The sequence below is a fragment of the Borostomias antarcticus genome (genome assembly GCF_949987555.1).
Source record: "Borostomias antarcticus genome assembly, chromosome: 29".
NCBI classification, from domain to species: Eukaryota; Metazoa; Chordata; class Actinopteri; order Stomiiformes; family Stomiidae; genus Borostomias; species Borostomias antarcticus.
In genome coordinates this window covers 614777-635371 of record NC_140262.1, presented here as the reverse complement: position 1 = coordinate 635371, position 20595 = coordinate 614777, and the positions used below count along the sequence as shown (strand labels likewise).

The 20595-nt window shown below is 44.6% G+C and overlaps 1 long non-coding RNA gene across 1 annotated transcript; it reads left to right on the top strand.

Annotated features, from left to right (window-relative positions):
* The first annotated feature begins 583 nt into the window (after positions 1-583).
* Positions 584-1372, top strand: LOC311326738. The gene is made up of 3 exons (XR_014631074.1): positions 584-891; positions 981-1070; positions 1200-1372. It is a non-coding gene; the product is annotated as an uncharacterized lncRNA (long non-coding RNA).
* Positions 1373-20595: the final 19223 nt, after the last annotated feature.

The window sequence follows — 20595 nt, the reverse complement described above, 5'->3', positions numbered from 1 at the left end:
CACGTAAGTACAAATGCACATACGTTTCCAAAGACGGGATAAACAAATGGGAATATTGATATTGAGTTAGCGGTAGACATGTGAGATTCATAAGACGCATCACTGACGCCAGTGACGCCACAATATCAGGGAAATTGAGCAATTGCTTCCCTGTAGTGCAAACTTGCAAGATTCGCTCAGTTATTAACCCTTCTTGCCTTTTTTGTTGTTGGTTTTCTCTCTCCTCCTTCCTCTCTGTGCAGTTCTCCTGTGTGCTGAGCCGCTATCCCATGTATTGCCACTGCTGACAGGGTAGAGCTCAGCCCCATGCAGAAGTGAGTGAGAGGGAAGATCATTTTCCCGTTTTTTCCCCTCCAGTTTTAGGAACCGTCTCAAGAATGTGTTCCCCACTTTTATGCCTTTAAATCAGGGTTGGAGTATTCCAGGTGTGTGGCCATGGCCATGAACACCAGTAGAGGAGGGAACCAAGTGTCTCATTCTCTCTCCACAGTTGTGTGGTTGTAACCCCCCACTAGCTACATATTCATTCAATCTTTATTTAACCTCGTGAATCAATTGAGAGTAAGCTCTCATTTACAATGACGTATAATCACTCTATATTTGAACTTGTACTACAGGTGAGATAATCCTTTTTAATGGTCTCTCTCATTGCTGTGCAAGACTTGGGTGTTCTCCTGCTCTGAGTGCCCATTCTCCTATACCTCCCAGATCTACCTCCACAAGCACATCAAGAGGAGCCATGACAACCTCTGTCTCTGCTGAGGAACACACAGAGCATTATGAAGTAGCCAGTGCCTTGGCGAAGGTGTTTGAGCAGCAGTCATCAATGGATTAACTCCCAAGACACAAGGAAGAGATAGCGCAACACACGCTATGACTCCAGTGACGAAGGTAATATAATAAAGTGCATTCAACAGTCCCAAGAGAGTACTACTTGAGTTGACTAATCTGAGCTAATTTACCTCTACTATATGTTCCAGTGCCCAGGCAGCCGGTCGGCAGAACTCACACCAGACCAGCTATGCCAGGTGCCAGAGCCGGAAGGCCTGCTCTGCCAGTTATCAATGCAGGTATCCATGCATGTTTGTGTTGGTGAAATGTCTATGCATATTTGCACACTTACAGTTAACTCAGGACTGTCTGAAGACTCATGTACTCAGTTCACTAATTCGCTCATCTCACATCTCACTACTCGGCAGTAGATGTTCATCGCCCGGGTCCTTTGTGCCAAGGCGCTGTGAGCCCAGGCCCTTCAGCCCTTCAGACGTCCAGGCACGAGCAGCATGCTGGAGGCTGGAGCAGAGACTGTCCGGCGAGTCTGCAGACAGCTATCGGGGAGCAGTACTGGATGACCTGCACCCTGCTAAAACGGAGGAGGAGCTGCTGGTCTTGGAGGAGCAGCTGAAGGACAAGGATCATCAAAGGAAGATGGTGAGTAACTTCAGGGCAGAACTTTGTTCCTTATTTTTGCAGGGAAGTGTTAAGGAAATGTAAAAGTAAATGATTGTCTTTATGTTTTGCAGACACGATATCTGAGCTTCATGCCATGTGCATTGAAACCATTCCCTTTTTGGTTAAAAGGTGCAGTTATGGCCTGTAAGCCAAGCACCACTGTGACGGAGGTGTCTGCCCAGCTGCAGGAGATGCTGAAACATGCCCCTGCTCGATTCAAAAAGGTATGTGATGTCAGGCAGTTAATTTTCTCGTATCCAGTGACATGGCACGCTTCCAATGAACGTATGCGACTTGCTTTTACAGCCATTTCATTATGTCCTTAGGCATCTGCTCCAGCCCAGCTGACCTCCCCAGCCCAGCCCCTGACCGCAGCTCCAGCCCTGACCACAGTGGAGTATTCAGATGAGGATGACCTCTTCTGCCCAGACCCTCGATTCAGATGTGGGTGACCCCCAGCCCGTCTCCCTAAACCTGCCTTTCCAGCCTGCAAGGATGGATGCCTTTTTTGTAAATAGTTTTTGTAAATTTTAACCTTTTTTTTGTGGGATACAACGGTCTGTTCCCGGTCTGCCTGCCACAGAATGCGCAGTTTCATTTTTGTTTTTAGAACTTTTGCAATTGTCAGATAATGGGTTGCTAGCCAGAGCTTGTACATGCTTTTTTTTGCTTTTCTGGCTATGCGTAATGTGACAGACCGTAAACCTCATCCTTGTAAATATGTATACTTTTAATTTGTAATCTACTTTGTGTAATAAAATGTTCTAAACTGTTAATGGTGTTCAGTCTTATATTGGTTTGTAGCATAATGCTTGCTGCTATATCCCCATATAGCATTAATTTGTTTTTGTACTGGTAAATGCTAAATATAGCCAGTGGTACTGCAAATGCTAAATATAGCCAGTGGTCAGGGTTTAGTAAGTGACCATATTTGCACCGTGCGAAAAAGACGTGCAGACCAAGTCATATAAATACCTGTAAATCTAGTGTCAGCCAGGTGAGTTTATGACGGAGGTTCCTGCCCACGTTTTTTGCACGCGGCCGCACCGTATTTGCACCGTGCGAAAAAGACGTGCAGACCAAGTCATATAAATACCTGTTAATCTAGTGTCAGCCAGGTGAGTTTATGACGGAGGTTCCTGCCCACGTGATCACGTGCGTTCTTTGCACGCGGCCGCAACTTCTGAATGACGTGTCGTTCTTACGTAGCGTCTACTAAACGGCAGATCTCGCGTTTCCGTAAATGGCCGCGTAATTTCCGCACGCGGCGCACACGAATCGTCACCTATAGCGGCCGTATGTCGAACGTTTGCGCAACCTGCGTGTGTTAGTAGGGGTCCCAAGGTTGGTGAGTATGGCAAGCTATAAGCTATTAATACAAGCATACCGCTCAAAAAGGGCTTAATACATACAACAAACTGATCAGGCTAATCATTTTTTAATGAAAATGACCACAAGACAACCTCCTGTGCATAGTTGAAATGGTAGTGGGATACGGTGATAAACTGGAGTGATCATTTGACAGCAATTATTAGCCTTTTCCAGGAATGGACAGAAATGGGATATTTTTAGAATAACAGGAATTTATTCACATACAATGTAAAGGAGTTGATGTGTAGCATGAAGATGAAACGATACACTGAGTTTGGGTGTTTTCAGTCAACGTTGGCGTTCACCGCTTCCAGCTATCGAATGGCCGACTGGTGTGATGGATAGCCTAACGTTAGAGAGATAAATGTAGGCTATGGTTATGTTAATAAAGCTAACAATGATGTTGTAACATGCATGCAGCACTGCCGATCTGATCTGAACGATTGATTCATTATTACCATGGATCGGTATTGGGATTGATCAAGGGCGAATGTGAAATAGCAGCCACGAACTCAGCGGGTTTTCCGAGATGCGGTAGCCGCGGCCAGAGCTCCTGCTGGCGGGGAGTGAAGCTCTTCAACTCGCCTGTCACTGGCTCCCTGGAGGAATTTAGCCTGGCTGCAATAACGTTATCGCGAACGGAATGAATACCATCTACTAGCAAACAAAACATGTTCAATTATATTTAACTTGTTAAAACTAAGATGCCAGGATCAAAAAATAATTTCTCCAATTGATATATTTGACAAAAACAGGTTAATATGCAAGCCGGTTTTCATTGCTAAATCAAAGCGGGGAGAGCCGGGAACGCGCGTCTACATTTCAGAGAAATGTGAACTTTTTCGTGGACGCGCGTCGGCCAGAGAAGCTCAACTGCGCAAGTCAAAAGTAACCGGAAATAGCCAAGTGACTACAAATCTAGCCAAGATGGCGCGGTTCAATAGGCCTTCACTTTAGATTTCGATTCCTGGGGGCTTGCCTAATATAGAGATCTTAAGCATGCAATAACGTAGTTAGCCTACCTTACGTAGTGTATCAGCGAAAGAAGGCGCGAGGCGACCGCGTGGGCAGTAGCACCATAGTATGGAGTCAAAATGAGGCCAGAAAGCATTGTAAACGTAAGTGAAGTATTGTAAACAAAAACATATGAATTGTAAACGTAAGTGAAGTATTGTAAACGTAAGTGAAGTATTGTAAACGTAAGTGAAGTATTGTAAACAAAAAATATATAAATTATTACTTAATTATTAAAAAATAAAATAAAAATTGCATTTACAATACTTTTTTGCGTTTACAAAACCTTTTCTGCATTTACAAAACTTTTCTGCCTTTACAATACTTTTTCTGCGTTTACAAAACATTTCTTGCGCAGCAAAACATTCTGGCCTCTCTTTGTAAACGCAAAAAAGTATCGTAAATGCAATTTTTTTTTTTTTATAATTAAGTGATTATTTATATATTTTTTGTTTACAATACTTCACTTACGTTTACAATACTTCACTTACATTTACAATTCATATTTTTTTGTTTACAATACTTCACTTACGTTTACAATGCTTTCTGGCCTCATTTTGACTCCATACTATAGCACCTGCACAGCACGAGACGGGACTACGGGACGGGAACCCATAGGAGGATGAAGCTGTTGTTTTTCCTTTGGTTTCTTGTTGTTTTTCCTTTGGTTTCTTGTTGTTTTTTTATGTTTGGTTTGCAAAGGTAAGTCGTGTTGCAGCGCTATTCAGTTAGGCTACACATTCATTTGGGCCAGATTAAAAATGTGTCACACACTGTTAAATGATCTACTCATCTGAAGTTCACTCTGCAGTTTGATGAATAGAAAAGTAACTTTTTAGACTTATGGATCATTAAGGTGACCAGCCTACAGATAACCAACAGACCGTAATACGCTATTGAAAGCTCCCACACACTTCCCGTAAAAATAGCTTGCCTATCAGTGATACTACTGAATTGCATGTACACAAATAGGCCTACTACTTTAGATACGGATAGGATAAAATAAACAAACATGAAATTAATTGCACCAACACTTTTTAATCTCTGACCGATGCTTCCCTCCACCAGTTAAACCATTGCCAGTTGACCAGAGCGCATCTCCTGTGGAAGGTGAGTCAGATCATGAATCAAACTGTTCTGTAGTCGAGGGTACAGTAGCCTATATATTGCCCAGTTTCTTTTCTTCCACGTTCAATTCAAAAGACGAGTGCGCGCCTATTTTTTTTTTGACGTTGTTCAACTGGCCCTTTTTATTCGTGGGGTTAATGAGACATTGATCACTGAGGAGTTCCTTGAGTCGGTGCCTATGATGGACACAACAACAGCTGAGGACATTTCCGTCTCTCTGGTTGGAGCGCTGGACAGACGGAGTGGGCTGGGTCCCCTGTCAGCCTGGTACAGACGGAGTGGGCTGGGTCCCCTGTCAGCCTGGTACAGACGGAGTGGTCTGGTCCCCTGTCAGCCTGGTACAGACGGAGTGGTCTGGGTCCCCTGTCAGCCTGGTACAGACGGAGTGGGCTGGTCCCCTGTCAGCCTGGTACAGACGGAGTGGGCTGGTCCCCTGTCAGCCTGGTACAGACGGAGTGGTCTGGGTCCCCTGTCAGCCTGGTACAGACGGAGTGGGCTGGGTCCCCTGTCAGCCTGGTATACAGACGGAGTGGGCTGGTCCCCTGTCAGCCTGGTACAGACGGAGTGGGCTGGGTCCCCTGTCAGCCTGGTACAGACGGAGTGGGCTGGGTCCCCTGTCAGCCTGGTATACAGACGGAGTGGGCTGGTCCCCTGTCAGCCTGGTACAGACGGAGTGGGCTGGGTCCCCTGTCAGCCTGGTACAGACGGAGTGGGCTGGGTCCCCTGTCAGCCTGGTATACAGACGGAGTGGGCTGGTCCCCTGTCAGCCTGGTACAGACGGTGCGCATCAATGATGGGAAGAAAAGCACCACCTCGTGTCTATCTGCACGCCCCTGCCACTAGGAGATGCTTTCTGGACATTTCACTGTATTTTGCACCAGGAGGCATTGTGTTGCATATACGCAGCGCCACTTGTCACGCACTCCATGTCTCCACTCAGAGTCTGTCTCTCTCTCTCTCACACACACACGCACACTCTCGCTTTCTGATTAAGAATAATGAACTGTAGCCTACTATGAATGAATGTAGCCCATACTGAAGGAAACGTCTATTGGAAATGTGTTTTTGTATCATATTTGGTTGACAATAAAATCTGAATTCTTGATAACTCATCCGAATGGCACTTGTATATGAATTTAGGACTTCTTCCCAATATGCAGATATATATCTGACTTTTACAGTGTTCAGGACCTCTACCTCTACAAACTCATGCAATAATATTTGGCGTCTACAGAGTAGTTTTAGAGAAATTCCATTGCAAAGTCTTACTGTACGTGGATCAGAAATGTTTCTTTCTCATCTTTAACAAGCCATACAATTATGCATGGTTAATGAGGAAGGCATATGTGTTATGTATTCAGGGACTGTCCCTCTACAAATCCATGCAAAATTATTTGATTTCTACAGTGTAGTTTTGGAGAAATTCCATTACAAAGCCTTACTGTCTCATCAAAGATGAGAAAGAGACATTTCTGATCTGTGTAGAGTAAGAATTTGTAACGGAATTTCTCCAAAACTACACTGTAGAAATCAAATAATGTTGCATGAATTTGTAGAGGGACAGGTCCTGAACACACATCCATAGGCCTTCCTCATGAACTATGCATAATTCAGATTTTATGGACTGTTAAAGATGAGAAAGAGACATTTCTGATCGGCCTATAGGCTACAGTAAGACTTTGCACTCTAAAACTACACTGTAGACGCCAAATAGGCCTATTATTCCATGAGTTTGTAGAGGTAGCGGTCCTGAACACTGTAAAAGTCATATATATATATATATATATATGGGCTATATATATATATATATATATATATATATATATTGAGGAGAGGTCCTGAATTCATATACAAGTGCCATTCGGATGAGTTATCAAGAATTCAGATTTTATTGTCTACCAAATATGATACAAAAACACATTTCCAATAGACGTTTCCTTCAGTATGGGCTACATTAATTCATAGTAGGCTACAGTTCATTATTCTTAATCAGAAAGCGAGAGTGTGCGTGTGTGTGTGAGAGAGAGAGAGACGGGCTCGGAGTGGTGACAAGTAGCGCTGCGTCTAGGATACTTTCCGAAAGAAATACATGTAGGCTATTTGGTCTGTATTATAGCTTAATTTATCTGGCCCAATGTTTGGTTAGCAATACCATTTCGAGGGAAAGCTGTGACGACGTTAACAAATTGTATTTCCGAGACGGATTCATCGAGTGCTAATACGTGTAATAGGCGCGCACTCGTCTTTTGAATTGAACGTGGACGAAAAAGGTGCGGCTCATTTGACCGTGGAGAAAGAAAGTGCGGCGAGCTTGACCGCAGTCAGTTACTTATCAATAGACACAGAGTAGGGTACTCACCTATCCACCACTGATGTAAAACGGAACAATTTCAGAATACTTGCTGTCATACCCACTATAGGTATACCCACTTCTTCATCATTCTTATACCACTGCATACAAATGTGAATAGCACGATACTATAGCTACAGTACATAGCATTATGGTAATACCATTATAGTTGCATAAGAACTGCTAACTAGTTAGGGGCTACATGGTGCCCTATAATGGTGAATGGATGCATTCAAATTCAGGATTTCATGCAGTATGTGTCCCTCACAGATTCCTGCAAATTCCGAAACAAGATGGTTGATGATGAAATAAAAAGTTGTTTCGAGACGAGGGGAGTTGATCACCCCCAGTGTGAAGCTGGAATTCCCTCTAACGTCTGCTGTATTGAAAAGAGGGGTGATCACACCTATGTGACGTGGCTGAGCAACCGTGCACTGACATGTGGGCATCACAGCCTCGGTAAGTTCTTCTATGTTTACCTTTCTCACTAGGTCTAACTGTGTGTGTGTGTGTGTGTGTGTGTGTGTGTGTGTGTGTGTGTGTGTGTGTGTGTGTGTGTACACGCTGTATGTTGGTGTTGTCTAAAGTACTGTAGGCTATATGACAGAAAAAAGACAAAACATTCAAAGACAGAGAGCATTGACTAATACTGTAAAAAATGTGGCCAAGACATGACATTTTGGGCCTACTGTATAACACATAGGCTGTTATTAATTTTGGAGCTAAATCATTGTGAATTATTATATTCCTATAGCTTTTTTGCTAATTTTCAAGGGTGCAAATAATTTGGGAGGATACAGTATAATGTATATTGTGGTTCTACTGAAGCACAAGCGTTCTTATTTTCTTCATGATGCAAGAGTGCTTCTGCTGCGTCTCTATTTACTTAATGATCTAAAACTCTGCTAATGTGTCTGTCTACTCTCAGACAAGGAGGATGGAGAGTGTGCCAAGTCTGGTAAGTCAGAAAAACCTCTTTGTTACAAAATATATAGGGCCTAGTATTAACAATTGAGCAGTAGGCTATTTTAATAGTGATAAACAGAAATTTAAGTTTGTCCCTTGTGGTTTCAATGTGTTGATGAATCCTTCAGGGCAACTTGGGGAAAGTCCAAGGCACACTGTTCCATTGAAAAAAACGAGGCTCTTGTGAGAAGGACATGTTTGAGTCATGTGACGGCATTAATGCCTCCATAAGAGTATTGAAGATGGGGGTCTGAATGCCATAGATTTTTATTTTATTTTTCTTTCTTTTTTTTTTTTTCTTTTCCCCTGCACCCCCTGTCACCCCCCCCCCCCCTCCCCCCATATCCAAATCCACTCTGTTCTGCCCCGTTCCCACCGACCTTCGCCCCTGCTCTCCCTGTCACCCCCCCTCTCCACTCTGTTCTGCCCCGCTCCCACCGACCCTCGCCCCTGCTCTCCCTGTCACCCCCCCCTCTCCACTCTGTTCTGCCCCGTTCCCACCGACCCTCGCCCCTGCTCTCCCTGTCACCCCCCCCTCTCCACTCTGTTCTGCCCCGCTCCCACCGACCCTCGCCCCTGCTCTCCCTGTCACCCCCCCCTCTCCACTCTGTTCTGCCCCGTTCCCACCGACCCTCGCCCCTGCTCTCCCTGTCACCCCCCCCTCTCCACTCTGTTCTGCCCCGCTCTGCCCCGCTCCCACCGACCCTCGCCCCTGCTCCCCCTGTCACCCCCCCCTCTCCACTCTGTTCTGCCCCGCTCTGCCCCGCTCCCACCGACCCTCGCCCCTGCTCTCCCTGTCACCCCCCCCTCTCCACTCTGTTCTGCCCCGTTCCCACCGACCCTCGCCCCTGCTCCCCCTGTCACCCCCCCCTCTCCACTCTATTCTGCCCCGCTCCCACCGACCCTCGCCCCTGCTCTCCCTGTCACCCCCCCCTCTCCACTCTGTTCTGCCCCGCTCTGCCCTGTTCCCACCGACCCTCGCCCCTGCTCTCCCTGTCACCCCCCCCTCTCCACTCTGTTCTGCCCCGCTCTGCCCCGCTCCCACCGACCCTCGCCCCTGCTCTCCCTGTCACCCCCCCCCTCTCCACTCTGTTCTGCCCCGCTCCCACCGACCCTCGCCCCTGCTCCCCCTGTCACCCCCCCCTCTCCACTCTGTTCTGCCCCGCTCCCACCGACCCTCGCCCCTGCTCCCCCTGTCACCCCCCCCCTCTCCACTCTGTTCTGCTCCGCTCTGCCCCGTTCCCACCGACCCTTGCCCCTGCTCCCCCTGTCACCCCCCCCCTCTCCACTCTGTTCTGCTCCGCTCTGCCCCGTTCCCACCGACCCTCGCCCCTGCTCTCCCTGTCACCACCCCCTCTCCACTCTGTTCTGCCCCGTTCCCACCGACCCTCGCCCCTGCTCCCCCTGGCCCAGGCCCAGTCCCAGTCCCAGTTGATAAAACTACTGCGACCTGGACACAGCAGGACTGTAGGTTGTCATTCTAATCTTTCCATCATAGTTTCACAAGGAAACAACTGCCAGGAACAATCAATGAGTATCTAATAACATTTTTGAAACATAATGTTTTCATGACAGGAAAAAAACAATGGACTAAAACTCCTCAGTTGTGCTGTACAGCAGTCTTTTCTACATACCGTGTTCATCCAATGTTGGTGTTCATCAGTGCAGCATTGTTTTCTGTTTACTTTATGTCCTTACGTAGCAACGCGTGGGGCAAATTGTAACTTTACACAACGCTGCCGTAAAACCTGTATTCATTACATTTTACATTACAGTCATTTAGCAGACGCTCTTATCCAAAGCGACTAACAATAATTGCATTTAACGTAGGAAGAGCCAATGTACTACAACTCACAAGTGCATCTTCTCTCTAAAACAAGTGACTAAGAGCATAATCTAGTGCTGAAGGCAAAGTGCAAGAATAGCAATCTAAAGTACAGTGCAATATAATATAATATAATACAATAATACAATGTTCACCGCCAAGTCAGCGTAGCAGCGTAGAGGATGAATCAGGCCTGTTGGAAATACATGGAATCCTTACTCCTTTGTTTAGAGCTAGCACATTTATGAAAAAGGAAATGATATGGCAGTGTGGAAGATGGTTGAAGATAAAAAAAGTGGTGTCAATCTGATGAAAAAAACAACAACTCTCCAACGATATCTTACTTATTATTTTCAGACTGTCCCCTAGGCCTACACGTATCTGAGACAACCCAGAAACCACGTTTCGGTAAGTTTGGATTTGTTGTTTCTGAAAGAGGCCGGGGTTATCTAAGGGATGGCGAGTAGTTCTGTGGGAGTCATCATCATCAGGCCGTCCACAGACGGGCCTCCCATCTTTGTCCCCAGTAATCCCGGTCCTCCACACACCTGGCGGTCTCATCGGTGGTCTCCACTCCCGCATCCATCTTAATTATGTCCACGAATGGTTTAGTAGGACGTCGTCACGACTCGCAGCCACTCCATGTAGATGGCTCCCATAACACCAGCTTGCTGGCCGGAGGCTCACAGCGTCTGTAGCGGTGTCCAGCCAGCCTCATTCTCCTTGCTGTTCTCTTCCCACTCACCCTTGGTCTCTCTCCGTACTGACTGACGTGCGCGTTATGACCGATGTCCAGTGTTGCACGTAGCACTCCGGTGTAGCAGGGGAGGGGCTCAGGGTCCATCACTCACAGTCATGTACTGTAGTAGTAGTCCTAGTTGGAGTAGTTGATGGATGTATCAGCTTTTTCACACTTCTGTTCTTGTTCACCCTGGATTTCTGTGTGTTCTGTAGACACAACAGAAAGGCCAGACGAGGACAAGGAGCCAGCAACGGACACCACTGGTATGTTGATGTGAATACTGTACTGTATATGTTGATGTGAATACTGTACTGTATATGTTGATGTGAATACTGTACTGTATATGTTGATGTGAATAATGTACTGTATATGTTAATGTAAATACTGTACTGTATATGTTGTATCTGTGAATATTTATTTTTGTTTGGTTTGTGTTAGTTAGAATTTATGAAAGATAATATCAATATAAATTCACAAGCTTGGAATTAGTTCCAGATCAACTGAATTTTACTTGGAATTGAAGACACCTCCAAGATGTTGAACAGATTTTGGAATTTGAATGGTTTTAGAATCAGAATCCATTTAATTCATTTAATGAGTTTTTCAACATACTAGGAATTAGCTTTCAATCGTGGTGCAGAACATTGAGACAACATTGGACAGGGTGCAGGACGAGACAGGACGGGAAGAGAGCGAGTATAAAATTAGAGTGAAAAAAAGGATAAGCAAAAAATATAAACAATATACAAAAGGTAGGGCAGTCAGTGGATATACAGTACAGTCAGTATTCAATTTCACTGTATACACTGTGTATACACGGCAGGCTATATACTGTACACTTTCAAGTTTAAGAATTTAATTTAGTGCAATTCAGTGAAATTGAATACAAATCTACTTGTAATGCTTCCCAAATCATAATCCATCTATCATAATACACAATTCTAAAAATACTCAAGTATAAAAACTGATTAGGCTGTTTGTGTTAGATTGTTTCTTTGCTCTCATTCTCTCAGTGGAGCAAGATCAGATACATAGATTGTTGATTTCAAACATGGACATTTCAAGTCAATAGTACGCCTATGTGTCTGAATACACGTCACATATTTCAGTCATATAATCAATAATTGACTAGGCCTTCTTTAACATGAATAAGAGCTTAAATGCATTTGTTCAACTGACAAAAGTCAACATGATATCTCGTTCTTTGATAAATTCACTGGATCATCTATATTGATCAACTACAGTTTCTTCCTTTGTTGACGTACTCTCGCCGAAGAAATGGCAAAATGTTCTTTAGTGCAAGGATGTCTGCATTGAGTGCTCTGACATGTGTCTCCTCATCTCAGGATGGATTGTCTGTGTTGTGGGACTTCCTCTGGGACTGTTGGTGATAGGAGCAGGATGTTATTACAGTAGAAGGTAGGAGAAGCTTAACTGGCTACATGATGAAAATGTTGACCTGTCTTGTATTTCTTTTAATTTGTTGAAAATTGTTATGGTTTCACATTTGGTACAATGTTTTGTTTTACTTCTTGTGTTGTTTCATTATTCTAAGCAGACTGGGCAATCAACTCCTCAGTTAGTTTTTTCCTTCATATTTGTTAAACAGACGGAGACGGAGACGGACGCAGATGATCCACACTGGGCCTCAACAGAGCAATCAGTTGACTAACATAATGAAGTGGTCACCATCGAACATAATGAGGTGGTCACTGGTCACAACAGTTGCTGATATTATCCACCAGGGGGCGCACATTCTCCATAGAGCAACTTTATCTGATACTTCCCTTGGTGAACAGACTCTCGGAGTGCTGTACCTGTGTGCCTCTCTCTGCCTCTCTTTCTGTCAAGTCCCCCCTCTCTCTTTCTCTCTCTTTCTCTCTCCCTCTTTTTCTCTCTTTCTCTCTCTCTACACATTTTAACAATTTATATACAAAAAAAACATACAGGGATGCAAATACAGAAGGTGCAGTCAGTATACAATCACAATTCATGGACCAGCGGCATGACTTTCTTTTCACACATCTTTCAAGGGTACAAGTAGCAGCGTTTCTGCTGTATATGGCGGCTGCCTATGACAGCGGAGACAGAGCAATACTTTGCAAGCCCTCTTTCTGGGCATTCCCAGTTGTTGGAACCCTCTTACAACCAATCTACTGTATGTGTTTGTCCCAGGCTGCCAAATATGAACACAAGTAGTCTGCAGCTGTACCCTCGCTCTGAGATGGCATTCAGGAGAAGTTGGTACTTAATGACCTTGGTCATGAAGGATTCCTCTAGGCTAGGATCAAATGAGCAGGCTACCTCCAGAACAAACACCTCTCTGGGTACTTCACTGATAAGAACATGGTGGGATTGACACAGGACTGTTTGTACATTCTCACTGAGGTTGGACAATGTCCTTTACTATCAAGTCCACTATTCTGTCATGATCTGCTATGTACATTCCTTTGTAGGCATAACAGCCATTCAAGACGTGTGACATTGACTGAGACCTGTTCAATGGTGTGATGCAAACAACGAGGAGCCTGAGTAGGAAAGCAGGACTTGTAATCTAGCTTTTAGTGTGAATGTGACAATGTCCTAATTGAGCGCGGTGTTCTTGAGCAGCACGGTGGCTCAGTGGTTAGCACTGTCGCCTCACAGCAAGAAGGTCCTGGGTTCGAATCCCGTCGTTCCAGGTCCTTTCTGTGTGGAGTTTGCATGTTCTCCCCGTGCCTGCGTGGGTTCCCTTCCTGTACTCCGGCTTCCCCCACCATCATAAAGACATGCAACATGTGAATGAGTGTTGGTGGTGGTCGGAGGGGCCGTAGGCGCTGATTGGCAGCCACGCTTCTGTCAGTCTGCCCCAGGGCAGCTGTGGCTACAGATGTAGCTGACCACCACCGGTATGACTGTGTCTGAATGAATACTGGACTCTGTAAAGCGCTCTGGGTATCATGAAGGGCGCTATATAAATCCAACTTGATTGAGTGAGAGAGTGATCAGCAGAGGGAAGACATGCAAGTTTTCACTGCAGTTTTAGTCCAGTCCTGTGTTGATGTTGTCGATGATGCTGTAGATCTGTGAGGGTTGGCCTGGCACCTGCAGGGGTTACCAGGTGACTGTGTCCACCGTATGAGGCTGTTACCTTGACATGGACTTGGGGTTATAATGTCCAATCTGACCAGACCCCAAAACCAGCAGAGCAGGTGTTTCCCCCTGGGCTTCCTTCTGAATCCCAGGAAGAGAAGACTCTCTGGCTGCGTTCCAAATCGCATACTTCTACTTCTTACTACCAGTACCTACTATAGCTGCCCTTAGAAAGTACGTACTTTGCAAGCAGTAGGCATCCAATTGGGGCATACTAGCTTGTCATAACATTGCGCCTTGAAATTTGCCCACATCCGTCGCTGTCCATAACGCGACATTCGTCTACAGCTGTCACGACTCGCACGTGACGCACATTTCCGTTGCGCACAGGATTGTGGGTCAGAATAGCCAGAAAAGCCTGCTGGCTTGCATACTGCAAAATACGACCGGATGTAGTAGGACATCCTGGTATTTTTGCCATACTGCATGTGGCATACTATGTATTGGGACCATGGAGGTATAATATAACTGGAGACGGCATTGAAAATGGCTGCCTATTCATTTCAATGAAAGTTGCTCACCGGCGCATGAAGCCATTTGACGTAGTGGCCAAAGCCCGGTATTGCAAGTCAAATCAAGGCATGCGGCCCAAGAACCCTTATTTCCCATGTTAGTGGATGATGATAGATAGGGCTAGAAAAGGAAAACAAAATTTTTCTGGGTATCATTCAGCATCAGAGACCAATCTTATCAATATAAACTTTTAGTTTTAGGGGTTTTGGGGTTTTTGAAGCCACCAATACCTGTATTGAGCCATTTAAACATGTGCTGTGCACGAGCCTCGGGGACGCGCTGGTCGCGCGTTCGTGAGTCCTGCGAGCTCGGGAAAGCACGTGACCATAGGAAGACCCGCCCTACTCTGCCTCTGATTGGATAGGAAGTCATGTAATGACGTCGGTTAACGTTTGCTATGCTTTAGCAATGAAGCTTATGATCATGCTAATCATAGATATGAACGTATGTCTATGATGCAAATGATCATGACATGTGGTTACTTTAGGACATCGTTGGAAAAGATCTAGAGGGTAAGTGGGTCAATGTTGAATAACTTAGCTAACATTACCTAATGTTACATTTCTTTATATTAACATCAACTATATTGATAGGCTAGGGAGCTATGCTAACGGTAGCTAATGCTAACGGCTTAGGGTTAACGTTAGTTAGTTAATGCTAACGTTACGTTCGGAGGTCTCAGATGTATTTCAATTTTAACAATGTTGAGCATGATCAATGTGACATTGTTCATACATTGATTACAGTCTGTAATCTTGTCTGGCATTATTTAGCTATAGTGGGCTGATGCTTGCTGCTGCTACTATAGCATTTGCCACATTATACATCAAATTAATCAAGCATAGTGTTATTACCTGAAGGCATTATTACCATTGCAAGTAAGCATGCCATGTATATGCCATGCCTGGAAATCAAATTAATAGTGTAATTATTCCCCATCATAGCTCATTGTACACTGATATAATCATTCTCCTTGCCTTTGCTAATACTCATCTCTTTTATCAAACTTTGTGCTAGGAAAGAAATCTGGCTGTGATTCGTCGCTAGTGCTCATCCAGGCTGTTGTCATCTCCCGCCTGGACTCCTGCAACTCCCTACTTGCTGCCATCCTGCAGCGTTGGCCATCAGACTCCTGGAGAAAGCTGCTGCTGACCTGGTGTTCAACAGCCCCATGCTCTTCCACAAAACTTCCCTACTCTGTTCTCTGCACTGGCTCCCTGCGCTGTCCCATCCAGTTTAGGACTGTGGTTCGAGCCTACAGGGCAAATGAACAGCTCCCTCCGACCTCCAGGCTGTGGTCAAGCTCTGCTGCCTTGAGGTGATTGGTTCCCCAGTTGCTCCAAGCCCCCCTACGGCAGATTGGCGTGGCCATGGCTTTTTTCTGTCCTGGCCTCACAGTGGTGGAATGAACTGTGCACTGATGTCAGAACAGAGCCAATAATACACACTGTTCATAGTGAGCCTAGTTATTATTGATTAACTTGGACTGTTTCCTCTCTCCTTGTCAGTCATTAAAATATGTTCAGTGTTTCACAATACTGATGTATAACATTTCATTATTTTGTCTCAGACCATTTCTGAAACAATCATCAGTGTCAGTATACATTTCCCTCCAATGTTATTGCTTGCCCATTTTTAACCATTTAACTACTAGACTGTACAAACGAATTGCACAACTATAGTATTTTCTAGGTATAGCCTACTTCTCCACTTTCTCTTAATGTTGGTATGAAATGGCAGTCAAACTATGCAATGATGTTCCACACTGTTTCCACCCAAATTCCCAACAAATGTGGCCACCACACTGTTCAGGACATTCACAGGTCTTGCTCTCAGGGATCGGTAAAAGAAAGGGACATGGTTCCTCCATAATGTGCTAAGGCTCTGCTTAGATCAAAGGCTTGGTCATCAGAAAATATCACAAAGACAGTGATCACAAAACAATTAAAAACATGTCACCAGTGTATGCCTTAACCCTAGTCAAATTTCTAGTATGTGTGAACCATATACATGGCAGTAAACAGATCTTGAGTCATACAAACTGGAGGATGCTTGACCCATACAAACTACTTTAACTCAATTTCAATAAACAACTTCAAAATATGGCAGACAGAAGAGCTGAGCAGACTTGGTAGATGACTGGATGATCTTACAGAGAACCAAGGGAAATTGACTGGTATTAATGCTAAGAGTAATGAGGGATGAGGTGCAGCTGGGCAGAGTGGAGACAGGTGGCAGGTGATGCAGGAGATGGGAAGGTGAGTAGGCAACAACCAAGCATGAACAGGAACTGGACCACTGGCTCCCCTTGACTGTCCAACCCATCCATCAGCGCCAGCAGAGTGGACACGATAGAGCCAGAGAGAGAGAGACAAATGCAACGCAAGGTTAGTTTAGTTCCAATCGCCCATGTGCAACATCAATCAAGTACGCAGCCAAGCTAAAGAACCGAGTTACACCAGAGGCGGAGCGAGGCGGTGGCTCCGTGACAGACAGGCCTCACCTGTGTATCTGGTCCTGTCTGCTGGAGCATACTGGGGACAGCCGGTCTATCTTGTTGAAGAAGATGAAGGAGGGTCTCATTAGGTTGACCTGGGGAGAGACCAACAAACAGCCATCACAAGCTCTCAGTCAACACTGAGGATGATGGTCAGGTGTCCTGTCCAATAATTATACCCCCCTCCCCCAACCGCCACAGTTGCCCCATTGGCTAACCTGGTCAAAGAGAAGGCAGAGCTGATTATGTGTTCTGATTCACCAACCCACTTGCTAAGGCAGTCAGCTCCTTTCCTTATAGACACCTTTGTGTTTCCCTGCCTACACTCGTTAGTCTGCACCCGCGCCACTGGGGTCTTGCCTGTACTTGGGGGACTGTAGATCAGAGCACTACACATCTGTAGGTGGGGGGGGGGTTGGGGGGAGTATGTGAAAAACAGGGACTTCACAAGACAGCTCAAATTAGACAAGACAGCTTAAATACGTCTGGGTCTTCATATGTTTACTGGAGCAACGTACTGTAGTGTGGTCTCACCTAGGAGGTTCTTCTATCAGGTGATCGAACACAGAGGGGTTGCTCTGCTTCCTGTTCACTGACTGAAAAAGCAATCACAGTGGGATTTAGTGACATCATTATGCACATCAGGAATTCATTATCTCATCTAGTCAGTCAAAAAATGATTTTGTCCTCACCAATAGGTGGCGCCTCATATCACTGCATTTATCTTTTAAAACAGCAAACACTATGTGTAAATAAGGTTTTAAACTTCACCAACATCATTATAAATAATCAGCCCCTATGGCTGGATACAGGCGCAGCAGAAGTCGAGGGTGACAGTACTAGGTTTTTTAGCTGGCAGGTGCCCATCAGGCTCAGTGAATATCTGGTTGAACTGGTTTAAACTCTGTCCTCAGTATTAGTACTGCCCATGTGCACAATTGATTCGCTAGCTTTTCATTGGGATAGCTGGTGGCAGTGTTCTAGAAAGGTGGGTGCGTTCCTAAGTCAGAGGACCCGGGTTTGAACCCAGTGTGGGCAAGTGTGGTGGAATCAATACACCTGTTACAATCGCAGGAATTTTATGGGAAGGAAGGGGCTTCTTTTTTCTTTTCTTTTTTAAAGGTTTTGTACCTTCAATATTAGACACTTAAGCAAACAGAAAAACACAAAACACAACTATAAAAGGCCTGGCTTGGTTTAAAGGCCTGGCTTGATTTCCAGGCATGGCATATACATGGCATGCTTACTTGCAATGGTAATAATGCCTTCAGGTAATAACACTATGCTTGATTAATTTGATGTATAATGTGGCAAATGCTATAGTAGCAGCAGCAAGCATCAGCCCACTATAGCTAAATAATGCCAGACAAGATTACAGACTGTAATCAATGTATGAACAATGTCACATTGATCATGCTCAACATTGTTAAAATTGAAATACATCTGAGACCTGTTAACCCTAAGCCGTTAGCATTAGCTACCGTTAGCATAGCTAGCCTATCAATATAGTTGATGTTAATATAAAGAAATGTAACATTAGGTAATGTTAGCTAAGTTATTCAACATTGACCCACTTACCCTCTAGATCTTTTCCAACGATGTCCTAAAGTAACCACATGTCATGATCATTTGCATCATAGACATACGTTCATATCTAACATTAGCATGATCATAAGCTTCATTGCTAAAGCATAGCAAACGTTAACCGACGTCATTACATGACTTCCTATCCAATCAGAGGCAGAGTAGGGCGGGTCTTCCTATGGTCACGTGCTTTCCCGAGCTCGCAGGACTCACGAACGCGCGACCAGCGCGTCCCCGAGGCTCGTGCACAGCACATGTTTAAATGGCTCAATACAGGTATTGGTGGCTTAAAAAACCCCAAAACCCCTAAAACTAAAAGTTTATATTGATAAGATTGGTCTCTGATGCTGAATGATACCCAGAAAAATTTTGTTTTCCTTTTCTAGCCCTATCTATCATCATCCACTAACATGGGAAATAAGGGTTCTTGGGCCGCATGCCCTGCAATACCGGGCTTGGCCTGAAAGCCCATGGTGGCTTCAATGCGCCAAGCTGATCCTGGGGGCTTGTTTGGGACATACCCCAGCTGGCACACGACCGACCTTCAACTTTGAAATATAGTTGGATTAATGTCAGTCATCGTTTCAACCTTGAAACAATATTGTATGCTCAATGGTTGAAAAAGGTTGATAAAATACTTATAAATCAACATTGAAATTCTGTTGAAGTTGATGTACAACAATGTCAACATGATGTCGTCAACCTGCCTTATAGCCCTTTAATGCACAATATGGGTAAAAAGTGGCCCAACGAAGGTTTTGCTTTATATATCGTTGCAATAAATTATTTTTATTGATCACAAATCCTTATTTTGCGCTTGCACAAAGAATGAGATTCGAATTTCCTTTCGTGGACATCTGAGGATGTCCTATTATGGACACCGTAGTTTCTTTGGAAATTTTGGTGCGGTGCATTGTGTGTAATGTTTGTCTCGCACTAGCTGGACGTAGCTAGTATCTTCTTATACAAGCTGAGCAATGTGCCAGTCATTCCCTTGTTGTCCAACTTTTGCCGCTACTTAGATTGTAAGGTTAATATATTGTTTAGCTTGCTAACTAAGTTGGTTTTGCTTTCGCGTTTTAGGCTACATCCTGGGTGGTATTGTGCTGCAGAGGTTGTATGTTTAGAAAGCTAAAAACTGTTACCAGCCGGCAGATTGACTGTGAATGCCTTTTTCTGTAGCATTGCTGTATAGAAGTATGTCATAAAATGTGTTTGTGTTTGTGTGCATGCCAGCGCCACAAACACTTAGCCTATTGTTCACATTATTGTTGGATTGATGTTGTTGCTATTTGCACAGTTGTCAGTGTTGCAACCCCATTCACTGCTGTTGTAGGCCTACATGTGCATCTTGATTCTAATGTAAAATAAAATTGTAAAAAGTTCACGCCTTGGTTCTCCGTGGCTACATGATTGAAAAGTAAGAAGTTGAAACAAAGTTGCAGTTTCAACAGTGATGCAAAGTTGACTTAAATACCTTAATTTACCCATGTTGAAAAGTAAGCCGTTGAAACAAAGTTGGGATTTCAAAGTTGATTCACCTTTCAAATTCAACACATATTCAACAGTGATTGTAAGACCTTAATTTACCTATGTTGAAGCAAGGGCGTAGGTTTGGTTTCAACATTGGGACCATATAACAGTGTCTCCAAACGGTCTTCATCAAAACTGTTTTGGTTGGGTTCGCGGCTATTCAGGGACTGAGGTAGACCTAATGTTAACGGAGCAAGACAAGTAGCCGTTTCGTCAGCACTTTGAGGTTGTGTCTCAAAGTAGGCTACTTTATGAATAGAATAACAGGACCCGGGGGCTTTAATCGGCCACACGACACCGCTCTCTCTCATGGGATCATGGGCTGTGCACTCGGGGTCAGGAGCGCAGCGCGCCTCTGTCGTGGGCTCCTTTCAAATCCTAATACGAGTAGTCTTCAAAATAACAACACGCCCTTGAATATGAATGATTCATAGAGAGCGATTACCCTTATTTCATATCGCCAATAATGCCTATCCATCTCTATCGAA